Genomic DNA, 12,727 nt, shown 5'->3' on the forward strand with positions numbered 1-12,727 from the left:
TAGTGTAGGGAGATCAAAGACACAAAATATATTGTTTGCATTTGAGACAGAGTTTTTATCATTATATTATTTATCGTATGGAGTGCAACAGAATGCTTAAATATAATATTGTAAATTCAGAGATTCATAGAATAAATACCAGACAGCAAAATAATCTCCATCAGCCTCTTGTAAATTTNTTTACAATTCATATATTTATAAATGCTTTTTGTATGACAACTGTTTACAATATTATATTTAAGCATCCTCTTGCACTCCATACAATAAATAATATAATGATAAAAACTACGTCTCAAGTGCAAACAATATATTTTGTGTCTTTGATCTTGTTCCCNGGAAGAATTTCTACAATTACATTCTTTTTAATCTTTACAGGAATATTTTGGTTATAAATCGTTTTGAGATGCGAGTAGCTGTCTTGCTTTACAATTAAAAGAAGACAAGATTGTCAGTATGTGTTCTGGTTTTTAGTTGCTTATATTTTATATACACAACCTTTATATCTCCGTATACTAGTCTTTATTTCAATTTATTATACTATTAATTTTAAATTTTACTATTTTTAATTAATGGACTTGTATAAAACTACAAATTGTATAAGGTTTGATATTACTTTTACTACTAAAATTAACTTATTATATTGTATATGTTTATCAGTATTTTATTACAGATGTGTATGCTACTGGATGACAACTGTAATTCTTAGTTGTGACTGTAACTAGAACGATCTCCACATCCGCATGAGAATGTATTCCCGACATGATTTATGGAAGATGAATAAATGAAATGAAATGAAATTAATAAGTGGAAAAACATTTAATATGTATGCATAATGAACACACTGGTTTCGATGACAGCAAATTTGTTAAACTGTCACAGAAACTCGTCCAGTCGTTTCTAACCGCCCTCTCTGTGTACTCCGTTGCGACGTCTTCTTCGGAAGCGCCTCTTCAACTGCTCCTCCTCACCTTCTTCTTCTGCTTCTTGTTGATGACGCCACCTACCTTTTTTTTATTTCTTCTTAATTTATTTTCTCAGGGTTAGGATTAAACTTCTCACGGTTGATAGGATTAAGCTTCTCAGGGTTGGTATAATTAAATAATTAACAAGGGTAAGGTTGTTGGGAGCGGTAGAGCTGAGTTCTCTGTCTCAAGGTCTTAACGGGCCACACTCAGAAAGGCAGGTAGGACACTTTTATGCAACACCACCACACTTGAATTTCAGAGTTATTATTATTACTCTTGATCAACTGCGACACTTTCAATTTACAATTTATCAAACACTTGTTACTGTCGGATTCTTTGCTACCTTCTAAATTTAGCTCGTCCTGTTTAATATTGTTATTATACTTCTAACCGACGTTTCACACTTCACAACAGATTATTACACTTTATCATTACAGCTTGTTACTACAAAGTTATTTCTGATCTAGCTAGCCCCGTATGTGACTTCACGTCTGGTCCTTTCGGGTCCCGATTTCCGATTGACGCTGAAAAATGACGCTTCTTCGACATTCAATTCCTGGCTTTCACCAGCGTCCTTGTTCTGTCACACACTCAAATTTCCGTGATTGGCCAGTTTAAAATTTAGAGGTATTGTAATTAGACATTCCTCCAATCACTCTAACTCTTACAAAGGGGTGTAGAAATTCTGTCTTAACGAACTCCTGTCAAAAAAAAGTGACGAATGTGTAGCGTGGCTTCGGTTGTAAACCAATAACCCTGATAAAATATATAGCTTGCAGAAAATTGTCAGCTAAAGAACTCACAAAGACTTCAATGGCCATTCTTTACGTAACTTTCTCTTAATAAATCTTCAACGGGTATTTCTCTGCTTTTGGTGTAAGCGTGGGAAGACGTTAGCTCTTAAATACAAGAATTGACCTAAGTCTCACTATACTTGTTCATGTCCTTACATCTATCAATTAAATTTCAAATTAGTAACATAAATCACATTTAAATAGGCAGCACGGCAGTGGAACGGTTACATGTTTTATTACGTTGCAGATTGAACCACACAGCAGTTACAGGAAATAAAAGGAATTCGCTCAAGTGTCCGTTGACCCAGTTTGGTCAGCTTTCCCTGTGCCGACTTACATTATCACAGCAGACGTATTAAAAGTACAACTACGCCCAGTGTAAGTTAAGTGTGGATATTGTGTTATTTATCCTCATAGATTGCGAGCTATCTGAATATTTTTTGCTTTAAGGAGACAGGCTACAGTCTCTGAAACGATAAATTTAAATAAAAAGAGGACAACGATTGACGATGTTGATGATCAGAATAATATCTTTCAATTCTTTTATGTTTTATATAACGAATTGAAAATTAGAATATTAAGGAAATGAAGGTTTTTAATATGATATGTCTGCTGTAAGGTGTTGCTCTCTTTTAATAGAAGTGTGTAAGTCGTGGGCATTCTTTAGGGAATCATTAGCATCATTAGGATTATTCGATAGAAATTCAGTTTCCTCATATTTTGACAAGTTATGGTGTTCGTGATGTTCTGCTGTTGCAACTATCTAGTTGGGTTTCCGCTAAACTTTGCATCGCCCACTCTGAGGGTGATGTTGCTAGTAGAATGCGTATGTTTTACTGTTTTGTGCCGTTTCTCGCCTCTTACACATAGAAATCCGACTTATAAGGGAAGTCGTGAGAGCTGATTGTCTGTGGTGAACTGGTTAAAGTTGCAGGGCATACAAATTGTAAGAACAATAGAGCTTAGCTTAACACACACTAGGAGTGTATACTGCGTAACTCTCTTCTTGCAGGAAACAGGACGCCATGTGCTGGAGAAAACACAGCAGGGACTATGGGATATGGAGCCGAGGCGGTGGGAGTGGTGTTGCTAGAAACCAGTGTATCTGGGAGGTCTTGTGACCGGCCAATTCGATCAAGGTTTTCCGTGGTTTTCCTTGGTCCCAGAGCAAATGCTGAGTTGGTACCCAAATTCCACGTTGCACTGCATGCTTCACATGTAGCCCCCCACAATAGTAACATTATGAAACTTATTATACCATAAGACAAGAATGACATGTCTTATATCATGTATAATGATCCATGGATACGAAATAAATGAAATGAAATGAAATGAGATGCAATTTTGCGGCTTTGCGATGTAAATTTGTAGAGTAGGTTTGCTGTTTCTAGGACGTAACTCCGTGCTGTCTGGTTGCCAGTTACCGACGTTTTGGAAGCAAGAGGGGTGAACTAGCTGCGTTCAAAACAGCAAGAATCTGTTAGGCCACGCAACGTGTAAAAAGACACTAAGCTTTATAATCTGTGCCGACTCTGCTGTGAGAATAAAGAAGGTAACGTCAGGGTGTGTTTGTTCACAGTAATTAGTATGTTTCGTTATAGATGTGGTCAAAAATATTCAGAGCTAGGTCCTGGTACACTTGTTAGAAATATGATGCTATATCACTAGGATTCTTGCAAATCAATTAATTTGCCACCCAGTACGCATCGTCTGTGATAAAATAAAGTTTCAAGGTTATGAAATATTCTGCATTATCTTGCAGCAGAAATTCCGAGAATTCTGCTACAGAGAGCTGAAAAAACATTTCCTACTGTGACAGAAAGGATGGTGAGTGTTGTGTGCATAGACAAGAATTTTATTGTCATCAATCAATTCTCATACCTTAAGAAACTAAACTTTTTATGCCAAGCTTGTGTTAGTTTTTATAATCAATCTGGGGAGTTTATTTGGTTCTTCATATTATAACAGTTTGCATTATGATGTGGGAGAGGGATCAGTTCAAGGAGAGTGATATGGTAGGTCATGTGGCACACATGTGAGAAATGAGAAATGCGTACAAAGATTTGACAGAAGGCCTGAGAGAATGAGACAGTTGTGGAGATGGATTTTAAAGGTACAGTGATGGGAGTTTTGGACTGGGTTTGTGTCAGTATGCAAAGTTATGATGGGCATGTATGAACACAGTAATGAGTGCTTAGGTTCCATAAAGAGCAGATACATATTGTCTGTACTTCCACAGGGACCACAGGTTTCTTAGGAAGGTCCCTGCATTATGAACTTAACACTTCCTAAGAATATGAAGTCTAGAGAAGAAATCTACAGAGCAGCTGTTATGGGTTACATGCAATGAAAAACAGCTACAGCAAGGAGAGCATATTTTGTTTCATGTATGGTGTTGTACAGCCATGACTGATAGAAGATGTGATGCCTTTACAGAACTGTACAAATTCAGAGAAAGTTTTAGTGGGTCCATATGGTGAGACATACCCAGCAAGTCATGATGCAAACCAGCCCATGAATATAAAAGCTGAGGAAGTCTCAGATGCAGAAGAGAAAGCGGATTCTGTGCAAATAACAGTTCAGGAGATGAAGGCTGAACCCGAGGTGAGCTATATGTTTCTGTATGTTCACTGTTAGGCAGATGTCACAGATAGGCAGGAATTCCAGTTGTCTCTCTCATCTCCATCTGTCTGGCTGTCTGTGCACATGGAACAACTCCACTGTGCTTCTGACTCACCTTTGAAGGCCTTTTTCGTGAGGTGTCTCTTAGACAGTTATAGTTTGTTGAGTTTTACTGCTTGTGACATACCACTTCCATTTCCTTTTAAGCATTTTTGATGTAGATGAAATTACAATTTGTGTAAACTGAACTGTATTTGAGAAAAATTCTATAGCAGCAAAAATCCTTAGGGAGTCATGGTACGGTTCGCAGTTAGTTACTGGTACACTTCTCAGAACCAAGAATTTAAGTTACTAGGACTCTTTTAAACTAATTACAATGAACCCCTCAAGATATTTATCATGTGATAAAGAAGTTTCAAGATAACAAAGATAACTATAGGGTTGCTTGAACGTATACTGGATGCAGCGATGACAATAAGGAACAAACGTGTGGAACTGCAAAATGCTACGAGCGCGGTTCATACGCGTGTGACGCGTTGTGTTGACGTGCAGGGAAAAATTTTTGAAAATCTTATGTAACTCCAGTCGTCTTCTAAAGCACTACAGTTTAAAGGAAATAGATTGATAGAAGGGTGTGATATGCAACCATTGGTATGTTTACAGAATGGAATCCTGAAAATAATGTAATCTTGTAACATAAAATCTGAAAATAATGTAATCTTGTAACATAAAATCGATGAAAAATGTTGCACAATGCAAAATTAAGAAACTGAAAAAAAATGGTTTTAGAATTCTTCTTTCCTAAAACATTAATGATTTAAAAAGTGTTTGTATTGTATTTCTAATTTGTTTTGACTGAAATTCGAAGAAGAAAAGATTTTTCACCAGTTTTCAAATTACTGTATCTCTTTAATTATGAGTTGGATACCATTAGTATATTAACATTTTTTGTTCCAAATTACCTCAGGAATTCCCTCCCTAAGTGGGGGTAAAACTTCGTGAATCGCCCTGTATACAGCTCATGAATGGCTATGACATCCAAACATAAGTACGTGCACCATCCACTTTTTTATTAAAACTATAAATTCATTTATCGTATAAAAAGAATGTTTCAATAAAAAGGATTTTAAGTCTTTTTTAAAAGCTGGAAAACCCACCGAGTTTTTTATTTTGTTTGGCACCTTACTATACAATTCTATCCCCATATTTACCACACTTAATAATTAGCAATACATAATAATTCTCCTTCCTACTCACATATACATATGCATGCACTGAAGAACTATACTTGTCACATATTTAGATATAAATTGCACAGTAATATAATGAAATTACCTAAATAAACACATTTCTGACTATAAATCCTTACAGTAAAGCAAATATTCATCAACAGAATAAGATGAATTATTGATTAATATTTCTTTTAGTTTTCCTAGGAAAAGTTTCCTGTCATGTACCAAGTCTGTTACATAGAGAGGCAAACTGTTGAAAATTTTAACACACATATAATAGACTCCTTTTTGCCTTACTGCTAAATGTGACTGTAATACATGTAGATTCCCTCTGTGTCTTGTGGTCTTATTATGGATTGCATCATTAAAATAAAATACTCAAGATTACTAATCATAAAAATCATCAAAGATAGTATATATTGGGAGGCCAATGTTAATATTGTGACGTGGATGGCGCAACAGGAAGTAGGGGTCATGCGAACTCTATGGTCTCGCGAGTGACGTCACATACCCCCGCTCCTTCCATCAGTACGCAATGCTCGGTAAACACCCCCCTCCCCTGCGTTGATGTAACAGAAGATCAACTGTGTCAGGCAACCATTGCCGCAGTCACGTAACAGCACTTCCTACAGTGACATAACAAGGGATACCATGGTTACTACACAGCAGTAAACAAAAGCAACACCTGTAAACATGGCGACTAGGCAACAGGGAAGAGAGGTGTTTTCTGTTGTCTGGCTGAGGGTTTATAAGAGAACTGCACTGCCCAAGGAGTCAGTTGAATTGTAGCAGTCGCCGAGAGTTCAGTTGTAGCGAGTGAATTGTGAACATGAAGATGAGTGGAATGTGTGAATGAAGGTGATAGTGTGAGAAGGTATTGGAAGTGTGTAATATGGTGACACTTGTATAGCTCCCACGTTATTAATACTACTGAAGATAGTGTGACGAAATTTGTGAGTAGGGTTTGTAAAGTGTGTAAACCCGCAACTGTGTTATAATTAACTGTAGGTACAATTTGTACGTTGTTAAATAAACCAGTTAACAATCTGAACGGCGTCTTTGGTGACAAAACACATTGAAATATGTTTAGTTTTTTTTAATACAGGCCTGCATGTATCTCTTTATTTCAATCCCATCATCACCCTAACAGTACTCTTCTGTAAGAGAAAAATCTTCATAGCATCTGGTGTAATACCCCAGAAAACTACGTGGTGCGTTCCGTATATAATGCCTCATATTTTTTTGTGTTAATATGTAATGTCTGAGCTGGATGTTGGTGGTGTTGTAGTAAAGGTTGACCCTTCCCGCCACTGTACTGTTAATTTGGTTGTCATGCGACAGATAGTGACAGCAGAGCAGTCTACCAAAATGGTGTCTGACATAGAAGTGTGTACGAAACAGAGATGTGTTACTGAATTTCTCACTGCCAAACAAATTCCAGCCATTGACATCCATCGACGCTTGCTAAAGGTGTACGGAGACGATACAGTTGATGTCAGCACAGTGAGGCGGTGGATAGTGCGTTTCAACAGTGGTGAAAGTGATGTGCACGACAAGCCACACCCTGGGTGTCCCTGCTCAGCCGCTACTCCTCACAATGAACAGCACCTCGATCAGCTCATCCATTCAGATCAGCGGATAACGACCAGGGAACTGTGTGCACGGCTTAATATCAGTTGTAATGCATTGGAAACGATGTTGGGGAAGCTGGATTATCACGAAGTTTGTTCCAGGTGGGTCCCGCAGATGCTTACACAGGACCACAAAACTCATTGAATGGAAGTCTGTCAGGACCTGTTGCACCAGTTTGAAGCTGAAGGTGACAAGTTTCTGGACAGCATTGTCACTGGAGATGAGACGTGGTGTCACCATTATGAGCCGGAATCCAAAAGACCGCATCCATGGAGTGGTGATATCCTGATTCCCCCCCCCCCCCCACAAAAAAAAANAATTCAAGACACAGCCATCGGTAGGGAAAGTGATGTGCACGGTCTTTTGAGATAGGCAGGGTGTGATTTTTTTTTGGATTTCCTCGAGCCTGGTGAGTCTGTCAAATCTGAACGCTACAAGATGACGCTGACTAAGCTGAAAGCCCATATTTCCCGAGTCAGGCCAGAGAAGCAGACAACCTTTCGCTTGAAACATGATAACGCTAGACCCCATACCAGTTTGGCGACCACCGCGCACATTGCAAAGTTTGGCTGGACTGTCCTGCCACATCCAACTTATAGCCCTGATTTAGCACCTTCGGACTTCCATTTGTTTGGGCCTATGAAAGACAGACTACGTGGGCAACATTTTCCAGACAACGATGCTGTCATTGCAGCTGTAAGAAAGTGGCTAGCCTCAGCTGGCGCAGACTTTTACGAGCGCGGCATACAGGCTCTTGTTCATCGATGGCAAAAGTGCATAACGAATGGTGGTGATTATGTGGAAAAATAGCTGTAAGTAGCTGAAATCTTGCTCTATTTAACCGTGTTATTATGATTTCTGTATCTGTTGTAGTTTTCTTTAAAAAATAGGCATTATATACAGAACACCCTTAGTATCCCATAACCAATGACTGAATAAAAATATGCATGATATATTATCCTAAGTGTTTCAATATTAGTGCCCAACTTCATATTTGTTAATGCAAAGCATGCCTTGCTCAATCTTGGTAACATTAATTTAATGTGTGTTTTCCAGTTGAAAAACTGTATAGAGCTGAAGAATAATTTCCTGCTGTAAGCGAAAGGATTGTGAGTGTTTCGTGCTTGAGTGCACAGAGAAGAATTGTATTTTATTTCAATTGTCTTGGCCAAAGAGACTAAATATTTTGTGACCCGCTTCTGTTTGTTTGCATTATTCATCTGGGGAGTTTCTTACACGTGGGTGATGACGGTTTGGGATATTATGTAGGAGAGCATTGAGTTCAAGGAGAGTGATGTGGGTAAGTCAGGTAGTGCACATGCAACAGTGAGAAATGCATACAAAGGTTTGCACGGAAAACCTGATAGGAGCAGACCAGTTGGGAGACTTAAGTGCGGATGGAAAAATGCTATTAAGATAGATTTTAAAGAAATAGTTTGGAAGGGTTTGTACTGGGTCTGTTTGCCTTAGGATACAGAGCCATGATGAGCATGTGTGATCACAGTAATGAGCCCTTTCTGGCTTTCTCAGCAAATCCTGTATGCATTCCTCTTTTCCCCCATGCTTGCTATATGAGCTGCCCATCTCATCATGGACTTGCTCCTTGTAATTATGCTTGGTGACCAAATTTACAAGTTGTGGAGCTCCTCATTATGATGTTTTTATGTACCAAAAAGAAGCAGATATTTTCTATACTGCCGCAGTGACAAATAGTTTCTCAGGAAGGTCACTGAGCTATGAACCGAAATGCTTTCTAGTGATCATGATAGCTGTGCAGAAGAACATCTTTTCAGAACAGCTCTTATGAGTTAAATGTGATGAGAAACAGCCATAGCAAGGAGAACATACGCTATTTAACATGTGGTGTTGTACATCCATTTCTGAGAAAGATGTGATGGTTTTCACAGAACTGTACAAATTTGGAGAATGCTTTAGTGGGTCCATATGGTGAGACATACCCAACACATCATGAAGCAAATCAGGTCATGAATATAAAAGCAGATGCTGTCTCAGCTGCAGAAGAGGAAGTGGATCCCGTCCCAATAACATTTCCAGAAATAAAGGCTGAACCTGAGGTGAGTTGTATGTGCACTGTTAGGCAGATAACACAAATGTGCAGAAATGCCGCTTGTCTTTCTGATAACCATCTCTGTGAACGTGAAACAGCTCTACTGTATTCTTGACTAGATTCTGAAGGTTTCGTTTTCTGAAATGTTTCAAGGCAACTGCAGTACGTTGAATGTTGCGTGTGATGTACCACTCCCATTTTCATTAAACAGATCTGATATAGATGAATATAGATATTACGTTAACTGAATGTTTGTGGTAAATTCCATAGCAGGAAAAATACTTCACATTTTCCTTGTTGGTCCAATCCACTAAGCAGTGCTTTGGTACTACATCATAGGGATCCCAGGATCTATAAATGAAGTTTATCATTTATTTGTTTTCTGTCTTTGATGCAATCTGTATCCATGTAATAACATAGAGCTGTCATTATGCTGAGGAACAAATAAAGCTAGTAATGAACTTCGAAGAAAATTTCTACATTTACATATAGACGGAGGTTCTTACTTTTCTCGGGCAGTTCACAATGACTGATGCACCACTGGCTGCAAGGCGCATACAGATTTTGCAAATGAATCAGTATATCTGTGGCCAGTAACATTTGGAATGAAGTATCCTATTCACAGGTCACAAAAGGTGTTGAAAATGCTGCCCCCCTACACGTAGACATTCCTTGCACAAGGAGGTGTTCTGATTATCCTATGAATATTTTTTTTAGTTCTTGCATGTGGGGTTTACTGTTTTAAACTTTGTCCTGCAAAGAACCACAGAAGAAAATATAAGCATTGTGGTCGGGTGAATGTGCCTGCCAGATACCAGTGCTTATATTTCTGCCCCCAAAGATGCCAGACAAAGCCTGCATAGATGTACATGCAGTGTGGGCTGTAGCTGAGTCTTGCTGAAACCAGCCATAGAGCCTTTCTGCTTTTGTAACTCCCGAAAGAATTGTCTGAGAATGACCTGTACATATCATTCACGATCAGTTGTTCCATTAAAAAAAGCAGGTAGAGCAATCCTTGTTGCCCTTGCAGCATGCCAGACTCCAGCTTTCACTGGATGGAGCCATACTTCATGGGTTGGATGTGGATTCGGTGAATTCCAGTAGCAATTATTTTTTTGTATTTATGTATCACTGCAAGTGAACCCATGCTTCATCAGAAAAGAATGTCAATTCCAGATGAATCTCATCTTCAGTGATAAACTGTAGAAACAACTACAAAAATGAATTTAGAATGTTGTTTATTAGTCCTGATAGCATTTATATTTACATTCGCACATTGCATTTTGGAAGCTGGATATACATTTGGCACAATGGACCAGATCATGAGTGTATTATATATAAAGGAAGGACCCAAACTCTACACATTAGAAAGATGTTTTATATATATATATATATGAGACATAACGAAGAAAAGTCTGCAGATAAATGATACATTTACAGAAATATATAATCCCATATTCTACATTCTAGTAAAAACACACACCAAATAACCCCACCCCTTCCAAATCTCTTCAACCACTCGCAGTATCCTCACCTGTACCTCATACCACTTGACTCTACACAAACATACCCACATATACAGATACCCCCCAAGCAAGTAGTCTAGACTGAACCGCTACAGCATAGTGACAACATCAACAGAGGGAGCAGCCCATACACATATACAGATATAAGCCAGCCGATACTTTTTGCCCGGTGTCCCTCACTGTCAGCACATGAGAGCAAGTTTATGCTACGAACTTACTTCATCTGTAGAGAGAACATTCACAGGCTGGCACTGGCAACTGGCACATGGGAAAAGTACACAGTATCTTCTAATAACAGTGATCGTATGAGCTCAACATCTACCTTCTTACTGAAGGAACATAGTGTCGCTGTGCATTCCCACCAATCTATCGCTTGTCGACTTGCGTCAGACCACTACGCATCACAGATCCACTGGCAAAAATCAGCCATCCCACCTATACCCCCCAAAATCAAGTAGTCTAGACCGAACCACTACAACATAGCGACAACATCAACACAGGGAGCAGCCTGTACACATATATAGATACCCCCCAAACAAGTAGTCTAGACTGAACTGCTACAGCGTAGCAACAACAACAACAACAACAACAACAACAACAACAACACCACAGTTAGCAGCCCGTACACATGTACTGATACCACACAAGCAGGTAGTCTAGACCGAACTGCTACAGCATAGTGACACCATCAACACGGAGCAGCCTGTACACATATCATATAAGAAAATCAAATATACATAAGTACATATACTTAATAACCTAATAACGAGTTTAATAACACACTCACAAGCCTCTTCTCATAATAATTAAAAAGCTGTTACAGGTCACTCTGAATAAACACCCTGTTGGGTGACATACAGAATAGAGAGCATAAGCTCCACAAGAGGATAGTAAGGTCAAGACCTCACAACCTAACTCAGGTGAGAAGATTCTGATATACAGGCGCCCCACACTATAGTCGCCTTTACCACCAGAAAATCACGTCAACACATAGCGGTCATGAAGTTTTAAAGAGATTTATCACAAAATATTTAATTTCCATTTTAGTACAATTTTAATTTTTATGTTTTAATCTTTAGTCTCTAATTTTTTTATTTTATTGTGTGAGTATTTTAAAATTTTAACTGAAAGATTCAGTTTATGCATTTAAAATCCTCAAGTGGACAATAAGGATCCTTATTGAAGAATTAGTTGCAAATTGTTAAATGCAATTAAACAACTGAGTCTGGTATCATTGTACACCTGATGACCCAGTATAAGGGTAGATACATGTAGCATCAATAAAACCAAATGTTGGTACGATAGTGTCTGCTTGCTTTAAATACAGAATGTTGTTGTGTAGACTGCATACTTCTGTATACATTTTGTGTACCTATGTAGCTGTTGCACGGCATTCCCACTCCTCCTTCTACACAGTGTGATGTGCACAGTACCATTTCACACATGCAGAAGTAGTGGCCATTTTCTGTCAAAAGCCAAACGTTAACATTGTCAAGGAATCTTGTGTGGCAACCTGGGAGATGACTCATATGGATTTCCTCATGGTATGAAGGTGGACCTGTCTATTGAACTGACACTATGCTATTTTTTTTAGGTCTTTCATGCACACACACACACATACACACGTATATATATATATATATTGTCACATGTAGGGGGGGTTTTGCTGGGCCATATGCAGCCCTTATTGTTAATTCATTTTAGCAGCCTATCCAATATTAATTACATGCCTGTCCTGCCTTTCAAATGCATAATTTTATTTAATTTGGAATTTGTTAAACAGTGGCAGTGCAGCTTAATGTCTGTTGAATCAGAAACCTCCATACATGCTGATGGACTGAGGCACACATCACACAAGGGTGTGTGCTCTCCCTGTCCCTCCCCCCAT

This window comes from Cryptotermes secundus, unplaced genomic scaffold (assembly GCF_002891405.2).
Source record: "Cryptotermes secundus unplaced genomic scaffold, Csec_1.0 scaffold1232, whole genome shotgun sequence".
NCBI classification, from domain to species: Eukaryota; Metazoa; Arthropoda; class Insecta; order Blattodea; family Kalotermitidae; genus Cryptotermes; species Cryptotermes secundus.